Source organism: Elaeis guineensis, chromosome 13 (assembly GCF_000442705.2).
Source record: "Elaeis guineensis isolate ETL-2024a chromosome 13, EG11, whole genome shotgun sequence".
Taxonomy (NCBI): Eukaryota; Viridiplantae; Streptophyta; class Magnoliopsida; order Arecales; family Arecaceae; genus Elaeis; species Elaeis guineensis.
This window is the reverse complement of record NC_026005.2, coordinates 64,175,650-64,188,701: the sequence shown is the minus strand read 5'-3', so window position 1 is coordinate 64,188,701 and position 13,052 is coordinate 64,175,650. Positions and strand designations below refer to the sequence as shown.

At 35.3% G+C, this 13,052-nt stretch overlaps 1 pseudogene; it reads left to right on the top strand.

The window, feature by feature from the left end:
• Positions 1-10,727: 10,727 nt before the first annotated feature.
• Positions 10,728-12,472, top strand: LOC105060731 (uncharacterized; annotated as a pseudogene).
• The last annotated feature ends 580 nt before the right edge of the window (positions 12,473-13,052 follow it).

The window sequence follows — 13,052 nt, the reverse complement described above, 5'->3', positions numbered from 1 at the left end:
ATCAGACAAGTTCAAACATCCATTTGTTTATGTAAAGAGAGAGCCATAAATCCAAGTCGCAATACCGACAAACAGCTCAGATAGTTTCTTAAACCGGATTGTGCTTGTACCCCTCTACTTTCTGTTGGTTGCTTTCTTTGATCCCTACACAGGTCTCCTTGTTTCCAGGATATGAACAAGTGTAGGTTTCCTACTTTCCACATCAGGCATCGTGGGTTCTCTCAAACGGGCATCAGGGTCTAGGTTTTGTGAAAAACTTCCAGCAGAATGTTAAAAAATAAAAAGAAGAACCATTCGAAGTAAAAGAACCATTAGCATGGTGAGATCCACAAAACCAACCTTAAAAGCTTAAAACGTTGTCCCTAGTCCAAGTACAGACAAAAACCCATGTAGGGATATACAGACAAGCACAACACATATGTACGATTTGACCATATTATCATGAGACACGTGTCTTCGTAAAAATATTTTTTATTATATACAGAAATCTAAGCGATAATTACAGCAATATCTTTTCGGCTATTTACGGTTTATACTTACATCCAAAAAAATTCTAATTTTTTAATTAAATCTTAATATTTAATTTTTTATTACAATACGATCCAGTCATCTATCCAAGCTCTAACACTGTTAGTAACAAATATGAAATGATTAAATTATCATAAAAAAATTATTTTTTAATTTATTAAATAATTTTTCAACTCGTAAACATATCTTTTAAGAATGGAGTTCATTGAAGGAGAGATGCAGTTGTGTTTCTTCTTTTGAGATTGTGGTGCTGCCTTCTCTACCACCAATGATTGGGATATTGAAATTCTCTTTCCTGCCGTCTCTCTCTCCCACTCCCTAACACTCTCCCTCCTTACTCCTCCCACTTTCTAACACTCTCCCTCCTTACTCGAGCATGTTTCTCTCTCCTCCTCATTTCTTTTTTTTTTTTTACGCCATCTAGGGTAATGAAAAGTTTTCTTTTCCCTGTTTGAAAGATTTTTTATTTTTTTACTTCCAACTTGGGTTGCAGTGGAGATAGAAGGAAAGTTGAAGGGTGGGTAATGGGAAGGTTTTTTCTTTAAAAAAAAAAAAATCTCCTTTCTACTTTTTCCTTCTCGTCCATTATTAAATATTGATGTTACATGAGAGTTGATATCAAAATGACTCCTTTTCTGGATAATGTGCTAGGATAGAGTTTTGATATAAGAGAAAGTAATAGTAGTGAAAATATAGGTACGATAAAATGGCTAATGTTGCAACTTCTTATCTATTTTCAAATTAGAAATTAGAACAGATTAGTTGTAACAAAATAACAAATTGCTTTACAAAACAACAAAAGCTTTTCTTCCTTTTTCTTTTTATGCCTTTATCTTCTTCCTTAGCTTCGTTTCTTTCCACACCTTTATTATCATCTGCTAGTTGAGATTCATCAATATTAGATTACACAGTCTTTTTGCTCTCACCTCCTCTTTCTATATTTACAGCAGTCAATTAGGTTTGACAAAATCTAACCACTGGAAAGGTGAATTGGGAGGGAAGGGTATTGGGGTCTAATTGAAAAAAATCAGATATTTTAGGATGTAAGTGTAAATTCAAAAAAGTTAAAGGGATATTACTATAAATTTTTTAAAAATTAACCCCTCTCCTATTTCAAAAAGAGAAGGATTTTTCTGGAGTATAGTATTTCAAGTTATGTCACACGATAATCATATGCTTATAGATCCTGATGGAGAAAGATGGGTAGACCATATTGCAACAAAAAAAAAAATAAAATTTTATAATTTAATTAAAAAAATTAAAAATTTTAATATATAAGTACAAAATGCGAAAAGTTAAACAGATATCTCCGTAACTTACCCAAAATCAAATAATATATGTCCCATGAATGTACACGTTTTGTGGCACCCCGTGATTGACCTATTTGTTTGAAGACCTTTCTCACATGCGAGAAAGCTTAAATAAAATAAGCGTATTGTTTTGTTTGTCCTCAAAAGAAACAAGAAGACAGGATGTTGCGGCCTTAGAATTCCTCTGGAGTTGAACAAATTTCGTGCGTTCCTGCACGTTCTCTGTGATAAATAATCTGATATTTTCTGATACGCTTGTGTTTTTTCTGCCTTGCATGGGAATATTCCTAGGGAGAGTCGGCTTAGGCTTTGACCCCCTGGAAGTTTGTCGGGGTAGTAGGTTGAGGAGAGGGCCAACTTGTTCTAAATGGCTCATGTTCATCTGGTGGGACGTGCCGGGTCTCTTTTTGACCACAAGAAGGTCACCATCTGGCCATGTACATTTGTTTTGGGGTCCTGCATTGTTCTCCAGGGTGGATGTGGTTTAGGTTTCATCTACATATACTTGCATGTATTTGTGATGCATGTGATGTATATGAAGTCGATCGATCTAATGGATATTGTAAGTTGTGATGCATGTGATGTATCTGAAGTCGATCGATCTAATGGATATTGTAAGTTGTGTTGCATGTGAGTCGAGGCATATATGGTTTATGGGAACTGTTAATTGGTTCACTTTATATACCTTTGTCGTGGTATGGTACTAAATGAGTCGACACTAAAGTTTCCTCATTGGGATTGCCTGCTATGGCGCATTGTGGGATTCAAAGGCAAAACTTTGAATATGTTTTTCATGCACCACTTAGCATGCGATGCCACTTTCAAATCTCAAAAAGCTCTCCTACATAGCAGGCCAAGTTAAAGCGGCAACTTAATTTCGAGGCTTAGACTCTGGAATGGAATAGAAATGACTCTCATTCCGGCCGTTTGTCTCGTTCTAATTTTAAGAGAGAATGTGGATGTTTTAATCCCTCAAAATTCAATTCTTATTTTTTTTAATATTCAAATTTTATTTTGATTCTGATTATGAACCAAATATATTGGAAGATATAACCATTTCGATTCCCATTCTAGTCATTCTGATTCTGATTCTGGAGGTGAACCGAACATGCCCAAAAAAGTATTAATTGTTTTCTTATATGAGAATATTATTCAAACTCATGTCAAGCTTAATTGTAAATAATTAACCTTCATTTAGCTCCCAGTGGAAAGAGGTTGAATAAACTAGTTATCAAGCCAAATTTAAGCTTTTACTTATTATTATTATTTTTTAAGACAAATATAGAGTGTTTGAGTTTGATTTGTTAATTAAGCTTTAAATGAGGCTTGAACTTGTTTCTTATGCAAGTGAGCTCAATAAAACTCCCTGCAAATGGTTCAGTTCATTTTTGATCTTAGCACGCTAGGTTAATCTTCTGTATCCAGGTGGGTAGGGATGGAAATAGGCCAGGCGGCCTGTCAGGGGCCTACGGCCTGGTCTGCTGTCGGCCTGGCCTGGCTTGACCTATTTATCTAAATAAGCTAGGTATAGGCTTTTAAAAGGCCTGTTTAAATAAATAGGTCAGGCCTAAAATTCCAAAGCCTGGCCTGAAAGCCTGTAGGCTGGCCTGTATAATATATATATATATATATATATATATAATTTAATAAAAATTATTATTTTATTAATATATATAATTAATTAATTATTGATCTTACCCATTAATATCCAATTATCTTAGTCCTTTCGAGAATCAAGAAGACGGAAGAGTCTTTTTAAATAGGCTTTCAGGCTAGGCCAGGCTTTTTTATTTTGCAAAATAGGCCAGGCCGAGCCTCATTTTAAGTCTGAACTAATCCAACAGGCCAGGCTCAGACTAGTATTTTACAATACAGGCCTGACCTGTTTAAGCCAAAGTCTGGCCTGGCCTGGCCTATTTCCACCCCTACAAGTGGGGAACAAAAGTAATAATATTTTTGAAATTATTGAAAACTTCTTCAATGGCTAACAAGTCTAGCACATTAGCAATGTATTAACTATCTATGAGAATTTTTTGATTTATGATCTTGATGGTGGCGTTGTTGCCGCTTACTTAGCTAGGTGCTTCTTGGTAGAGCATCATGTGACCCCACTAAGTGCACTAATGGAGAACTTTTGCTATTTTAAGGGTGTGTTGGATTCATGACTAGGACTGGAATTATAATCAGAATTGGAATGGATTAGAATAGAAATTAGAATTGGCCATACCCTTGATATGGTTTGTTCATGTCTGGAATTGAAAGCTGAATTGAAATGGAATTTAAATATTAAGGGAGAGTAGGAATTCGGTTTTGGTGGATAGGGGCAAATTCTCATTCCTCCTAGAATCGAATTGGGGATGAAATTCTTCCGAACCAAACAAGTAGAATAGGAGTTGCTCATTCTCATTTCTATTTCAAAGTCCAACTTTTCCAACTAAACATATCTAAAAGATATCCGGCAATCTCAATGAAGACAAGGCCGAATCAAAGTGACCTGATACTAGGGCCCATGAATCAATATGAGTATATATAACCACCAAATAGTTTGTGATATTAGGGTGTGTTTAGTTCGTGAGTGAAATCGAAATCAGAATCAAAATAAATTGGAATGGAAATCGGAAAGGTCATATACTCTAATGCATTTGATTTATAATCGGAATCGACATTGACATAAGATTTGAATCTTAAGGGAGAATATGGATTGGATTTTACAGTATTAGGTCATTCCTATTTACTATTGAAATCAGAATAGGAACGAGGCTTCTCCAATCAAATATCTGGAACAAAAGTCACTTATTTCCGTTCAAAGCCACACATTTCTATTTCCATTTCAGACAACTCCACCAAACCAAACATGCCCTTGTAGCTTCTTAGTCCAAGGTAGGCATTCAATGTATGAAAGCCCCGAGGAATGGTGTCCAACCGGGAAGCAGCTCTCAAAGTGGGCTCTTGGCTTCCTCCAAGAGTCGTGCAGGCCGGTCAAAATCGTCCTTTAAAGTGCGCACCAGACAAGAGCCAAGCCTCCCACTTCAGCTCGCCAACATAAAATTGTCAATAAGGAACAACCACTAATTTATATGTCTAATCTAAGTAAGCGAGGCTAAGTGGTGCCTATTTTGTGCAACAAAAGCTTCTCTTGTGGCATAAGTGGATTGGCATAACTCATGGGAATTATAATGCGATACATGGAGAATAATTGAATATAGAGTTGCCAAGCCAGTATTAGGTAGGTTCAAGGACTTTTTGTGTGCACGAACAGGTTATCCTACGTTTTTTTTTCCATTTAATTTATTGGGTTGTCGAAAATTTATGATTCTTATCCTAGTATGCTTTATAATCTTGGCTTTTGTTTGCTAAAGACAAGATCTCAACATCTAGTCTCAGCACTTAATCTCCATTAAATATATAGAAGATTCGAGATGCCCGAAATAGAGGATTAAAAATAAAAAAATACAAACAATCTTCGCCAGTAATTGGAGAGAAGATATCGCGAGCATCTCTTATTTTAATGTCTTATAATATTGCAAATGAGGTCTTCTAATACTTGTGTTAATTGTTATCAAGGCTTGTTCTCTAAAAAGAATAAAAAAAGACAGCAAGATCACCGACCAGGTTATCTTGATGCACTTATAGGCCATGCTTATGCTTAGCCAGATAGATGTACTAGGTCATCTACATCAAAAGTAAACATCTACTAGGTCATGCTTTATGTTATCTTTATGGCTAAAAAAAAAGATCACTCAATCTTTGTAAAGATTTAGGGAGGTGGATGGAGGGGGCCATGAGTGCAAGATTAAGCCCAAGGCTCATGTTGGTAACCCTAGAACTAAACCTAACGAAGTTAAGACACATATCTCTTGATCCGAACATTGTATTCTATATTAAGCTCTTGCATAGATGATATTATCTCTTGGCTTTATAAACTTTTTTTTTTCCCTCAAGTCCATTACGTGGAACATTTGCAATGATATTATTAATTGGTCACATGGGCCATAACTTGGATAGGTCGCACATATTTAAAATATAATATTACTCTGGATTTTTTTTTTTTTTTTTTTTTAGTTTACTGAAAATGCCCTGAAAAGATTGACTAACTGAGTCAACCAATTTGCAGTTAAAACTATTCACGTTGCAAATTAGCCATTATGCCCGAGACTTAGTTTACCATTGGGCGGACACTTTTAATATTCATGTTGCAAACTGGCCATTAATGCAACTCACCCGCATCCTCCCACCCCCCCTCTCCCTCTCCGAGACTGAGTTTGAGAGATTGACTTTACTCCTCTCGAAGAGGAGGATGTCTAATTCTCTCAGTTCTAAAATTAATAATAAAATACTCAAATCAAAGATTTATACCATTGAAAGAGGCAACAAAAAAGATTTATACCATTGATTATGAACAATACCAGTAAAAATATCTTAAGACAACAGAATCATATATTTGGCGGTCTCTAATTTATGCATCAAGTATATACAAAAAAAAAACTATAAAAATAATATGAATTTAATTATTTTCAAAATTTTAAATTTTTTGGGGGTTTTCATTTTTATCTTGAACTTTGATTCGTTGCAATTAGATCCTCAAACTTTTATAATATTACAATTTCTTTCTTGATTGTTATTTTCATCTAATGATCATGATGGAAATATTACGTACTATCATGTGATATATACAAAGCCAGTCCTGATATTTTTTAGACCTAGGATCAAATAAAAAAATAGAGTTTTTTCTATTAAAAATTAACGTACTTTAAAAATTAATTATCATTGAAAAATTAATCTGTGTAATAATTTCTTATAGATATATTCGTTAAACAGTGTATAAAATCCATCATTAATCTATTTAATTATTTTTCTGATTATAATATTATAGAAAGCCATCCTTGCATATCATTGGAATATCAATGCAGGGCCTGGGGCCTGGGGCGGTCGTCCAGTTCGACCTGCCCCAGGGCCGGCCCTGGATACATAGTGGATGATGATGTGGAATCCTAAACTTCTTCTTCTTTCTTTTTTCTTTGTAGCTAGGACTTTTACTTCAAATTTTATTACTTTTTCTCCACCGTTATATCCTCTAAAACCCCATCGGCACCTCCATTTATATCATTACTATTTTTAAACCCTTCGCTATGGCTACAACCATGATCAAGTCCGCTTTTATCATCATCTTTTTTATTAAGTATTAAAAAAATTAAACTTTGAGGTCACAGAGATCTTGATTGTCTTCTTTTATTTGTTTTTTGTTATTTACATTTACTTGAAAAATTGTGTGATTGATAGGTTTTTTGGATTTGTAAAAATGATTTAAATTGTTGGTTCATTTGATCTATAACTAATCTTATAAACTCACAAAGCTAACCATGGAGAATCTAAATGTCAAAAAAAATCAAAAAAAAGTGAGAACAACTAATCCGAATCCTCTATGCTTTGTTCTCCTATCTTCTTCTTCTTAAGTGGATCATGCTCCGAAAGCCTACAAAGCTAAGCTTGGTGAGAATGTTTCGAAGTCCAGTGATCTCGGTGAATTCAGTATAGAATGGATAGTTGTAAGGCAACCATCAGAACTTTTCTATGTAGATGAACTCTCACTCAGCATCACCAAAGAATAAGCTGAAGGTTGTGTACTAGAAGTATTCAAGTGAGCAATTTGGAGTTATGGCTTTACAACCTCTAGTAATAAAATTGTTAGAAGAGCTGCATGCTTCAAGTAAGAAGAGTTGAATGCTTCAAGAAAATGATCTAGGAGAAATGATGTTGGATCACCCATTGGTAATTATTATATATTTGTTTCTTGCAACATTCTCTCATGTCCCTCTTCTGTTCCCCTGTTTGTAATTGTTTCAGACCTTATTTGGAATGGTTGCTTTGAATAAGGTCAGAAAGTTGTTTGATAAGCTTAAGTAGGTTATGGCTGGAAAACCTTTGAAACTGAAGTCCTGCCGTAATCTACAAATTGGAGAATTTATAGCTCATAGATGGTGTATTTACTCTCCAAAGTGCTCTGTAACTATGCTCATCCCATGAAAGATATCAATGGAAATATTGTGCCTAAAGATATTGTTGTGTGTCCCCACCTCCTTGTGTCCAGCTGCGTCAAGAATTGAAATCATCGCTTCTGTTTAGATTTACAAGTATCTATTATATTTTATATTATGTTTTCTACCATTTCTTCTACTATAAAATCTATAATGTAGGAACTTTGAATTCTTGTATATAACTCTTTTTTCTCTGCATTTTTAATAAATAACAATTGGTTGCCTCTTATTAGCCTAGTTTTTATTTAAAAGAAATTTATTTATTTATTTATTTGTTTCCAGAGAGTTGGATTGGTTAGGAAAAGAAGGTGCTAAAAAAATTAAATCATCCGAGTGATGATACAGAGTGATTTGGTTTTTCTATTGTGTCCCTACTCTTCACTCTAAAGTATGGTATTTAGAGAGAAAATATTTTACGTTCAAATAAAGATTCGGCATTCATTATGAATATAACTAAGAAGGTTACAAATCTAAATCCATGCAGATGGAAATATGCTTGTTGCTTCCAGTTATGGTGGGGTGACAGAGATGATCTTGGTGGTGGTGGTAGCCATGATGGAGGATTTAGAGATGGTAATAGTATAGACGGAGATACTGATGCTGATGTAAGAGGTGGTGGGGATTTTAGAGGAGGTCATGGTGGAGAAAAAATGATGAAATGAAAAATAAAAATTTTAGCTAGAAGAAACAAGTGAGAAAAAAAATATTTAAAATTCTACGTCAGCTCATTCTATGCCACATCAACTTTTACTGTATTACATAATAGCATGTGACATTTCCATCATAGTCGTCAGACGAAAGTAGCAATTAAAGAAAAAATTGCAACATTATAAAAGTTTAAGGATCTGATTGCAATGAATCGAAGTTTAGGATAAAAATAAAATTTTTCAAAAAGTTCAAGATTTTTAAAGTAATTAAGCTAAATGATATTAGATCATGTTTTGATACGATCTAAGTATATATTAGAATATATTAAATTTTAATCTGTACATATTTTAACAAATATATATTATGATTAATGAGGTGGGTTTTTATGCAATGAAAACTGTCCACTTTTATCTATTTAATATATGATCATCAAAACATAGGAATTTTTGTTTCTAGGTATTTTAGTTTATATATGTGTGTGTGAGAGATCAATAATGTAAATATTCAATTTCTGACTATTGATTTTGGACCTAAGAGGAGATACCTTCCAAACAAAAAAGGCCATGATAAAGGTACTTACATTAATACTTTTATCTGCTAAGTTATATATGAGATCCTTAAGACTGATGAACATCCCTTTGATTAACAAGTTAGAAATAGGTGTCATCCCAAACAATGTTTTGTGGCCCTCTGTTGGCCTCGAATGTGCTGACTAGCTAGCGTCACTAGAGTCTCTCTCAGTGGTGGTGCCACAAACATAGGATCAAGTTCTTTTTCACCAGGGGTTTTCAGGTGGAAAGGCTACGTTTTATTGGTGTAGCCAAAAAATTACTACGGCCCTCGCGTATCAAAAGAAAGCGAGCAAAATGACCTTCCAAGCCACTTTTGCTTGGATGGTGAAAGACATTGGTAGCAACTCTCTCTCTCTCTCTCACAAAAAATATTATTGTTTCTACAAATATCAGTATTAGCCTAAACAACAACTAGCCTTGCACAAACAAAACATAGTATACGGCTAATCATAATATCATGCAAGTGTTTTGTAAAGATATCTTGCATTTAGATTATTATTGACTACAAAGTTAATAGGAGCCTTTCCATTTTATTGGACGAAGTGTGAACCTTGTACTCAGTGTATCTGTTTTTGTGAGATATATGGTGTTTTGGAGCTAGAATATTTTTTTAAGATTTTTTGTTTTATATTTTAAAATTTTTAATATTAAAAATAGTGAAAATCTTCTAACCATCTCTGTCTGTGATTTTTCTCTTTGATTCAAAAGATTTTTCATGTAAATCCTGAATTTGCATTGATCTTTATTTTTTTCAATTTTTTTTTTATTTGACGTTTTGCTACCACATGTCTTACATTGGAAAAGTCAACTTAGCACATCCCTATTATTCATTTTAAGAAAAGACTGACACTGTAGAAGCTGGCAAATAATGAATCAACACAAAAGTTCCATGGAGTGATTTTGGATCAGTCGCTTTATTTTTTCACCTCAAGTTCACAAAGAGGACTAACATGAAATTCACAAGGTGCTAAGAATTGATTGTAGCAGCCAAAACCATTACATCCCAATAATTTTTAATCCAGGGAAAGAAACAGTGGTTAGGTATGCAGCACCCATGGGAGACAAGAATCACTTCTTCTGATACGATGTCCCTTTAAAACTCCTTAAGAATTTTCAGAGCCCCTCCCCACGTTCCTGCAGGCCTCTTCTCTTCCCCTCCTTTCTTTATTCCCACAAAACCTTTTTCCTTAGTTTAGTTTAAAACTCTAACAACACTCCCCACGTTCTCCCAGTAGCCAGATCACACAATACTCACACTCTCTCACCCCCTCGTTATATTTATAGTCTAAGCCTCTCCTAATCATAAGCTTATCACCTTTCAATCATTCGGTTCAGACCCTTGGACCACTTGTAAGAATTCCACTGAATGCCGACTTCACAAGGTCATAGATAAGCTATTTTGTTCTTCTCCTGCGAAGAATCCCATCTTTTTTAATCTGTTATTTCCTGAATTTAGCACTCTTTGAGCTGTATTATCCCTATGGTGGACTATGAAACATGTTTATTATTATTGATAATTAAATGATTTGCTGGTGCTGGCAAGCCAACTCTATACGTGTGCTATTCAAGACTAAACATATAAGTACACTATCATCAACTTCGTTAGGCCTCACCAAGCCATTCTGTCAGTACTCAAACCACCGAAGTCCCTCCTTTCTATCACCACCCAAACTTCTAACTCCAAAATGGAGTCTGAAGGATTGGTCTCAGAAGCAAGTTGGAACTCATTCGATGTAGCAATGTCGGCCAAGGAGTCTGATATGATTGCACACCTCCTAGGTGGTCACCAATTCCTGAATGAGCTTGATCAAGACCGGAGAATTGAAATGCCACCAATCTTTTGGCCAGACCATGGTGCTGATCTTTATCATTGTTTGGATGAAATGAATCACAATTCATACTGTTTTTCTCCAGTGACAAGTAGCACTAGTACTAGTAGTTTCTCTCTTCCCCTTGCTAACAATGGAGGCTACTACTCTAGTGATTCTAATGCTGTTCTAGAGATCAGCACTAGTCCTACCACAAAGGATTTTAGCACTGGGAAAGAGCAAATTATTGCTCAATCCCTTCCAGCTGTTTCCTGTCATCAATTCAATGAACCAATTTGTGTGACCATGAAGATAAGCAGCGATGAATTCAGAGTCTCAAAGGAGAAGACATTGGTGCCTGCTCTTCCTTCTCATCAGAACTCACAAGCCATTAAGAAAAGGATCCATGTGAGTGATGCTGAGCAGCCCACTACAAATGAAAAAGATGGCATCTCGATTGGAAGTCCTAAGAAAAAGGCCCGGGCGTCGGCACCGGTTAGTATGCAACCCTATTCAAACTACAAATCTACATATATATGATTTCTAAGTTCTTATTGGAGTATTATCTAGATATTCTGATGAAAAGAGTATGTATACATATCTTAGGTACCTAAGAAGGGGAAGAATGCTCAGTCTAAGAAAGCTCAAAAGAGTTCAAGTACCGGCAATGAGGAAGAAGAAATGCTGACTTAAATGTGCAGAGCTCCTGCTGCTACAGCTCTGAGGATGATTCAAATGCCTTTCAGGAGATGAACGGAGGAGGTGGTGCAAGCTCTAGATCAGCTCCAAGTCCAAGTGAAAAAACAAGCCAAAGCCTCTATGAAAGGGTAAATGTTTGGATTTCATGTGAAACCCATGGTGCAATAATACTGCTACCAACTTTTTGGGTTCTGATGACATTGCCACTTCTATAATTTCCACAGAAAAGGAGGGAGAGAATCAATAAGAGACTAAGGATTCTGCAGTACTTGGTTCCCAATGGGACCAAAGTCAGTCTTGGTTACTGCTTCAGTACTACTGCTTTGCTACAAAATTTTCAGAGTGAAATGTTACCTAAAGAGTTGAAATGGGTATAATCTTGCAGGCAGACATCAGCACAATGCTAGAAGAAGCAGTTCAATATGTGAAGTTTCTCCAACTCCAAATTAAGGTGAGGATTACCTGACTCATGTTGTTGGACAAATACTAACTAAATCAACAAAACACACCAAAAAAAGATGCGTTGCTAAACAAGTCCAAATCAATTGAAGATGATAAATTTTCAAATTAATAACCACACGTTTTCTTTTATCCTAACTCAGTCATTGCCATCGAATCTATAAGAGAACATCGTTTGATGTAATTAGCATTTAAACCAGTTTACTCAAGATTTCTGAATTATAGTAATTTTTCTCCAATTTATATGTGCAGCTTTTGAGCTCGCACGAGCTGTGGATGTATGCTCCCACCGCTTACAATGGGATTAACATTGGACTTTGATCTAACACCTCAACAATGAGATCTGAATGACTCAGAGTTTGAGATTGCACCAGCACTAACAGCCAAAAAGATGATGCTGCATCTATGTTGTTTGCAAGTCTCTCATAATTATATCTTTATTTTTTCATATATTCATTGCTACATAGCAATAGGTTTATCTAAATAAGCTATTCTGTTATCTGAGGACTGAGCTTAATGATCACATTGATCACTATCTCATGTTCTACAAATGTTTACACCAATCTTCAAGTATAGGGTGTAGATGGGGTGAACCCCGACTTTTAAAATATTAACAGCAATTATTCTGTCCATTATATGTAAAAAAATTTCTACCAAAACTCTTCTCCAAGATAGCAATGACCAGTGGAGGCTAATCGTAGTTGCAACACTAGGGATTTAGTACAAGAGGACTCTTGCAACAATCTTGAATAGGCCATCCTTCAAGTGTGTACAAAGGGTAAGGATGTAGTCAATGCAAGTTGATAACTCGTGCTTGCTACGAATTCCTTGTTGAAGACTACAATTGCGATGTCGATTAAGTTTATTGACTCGTTGAATACAACAGTATAGTGCGTGTGAGGCCTAGAATATCTAAGGACATCACAGACTTGGAATGGGTCATATGTTCAGAAATCATGAACGAGAGACATTGGGGTGTTTATCTTAGTTTAT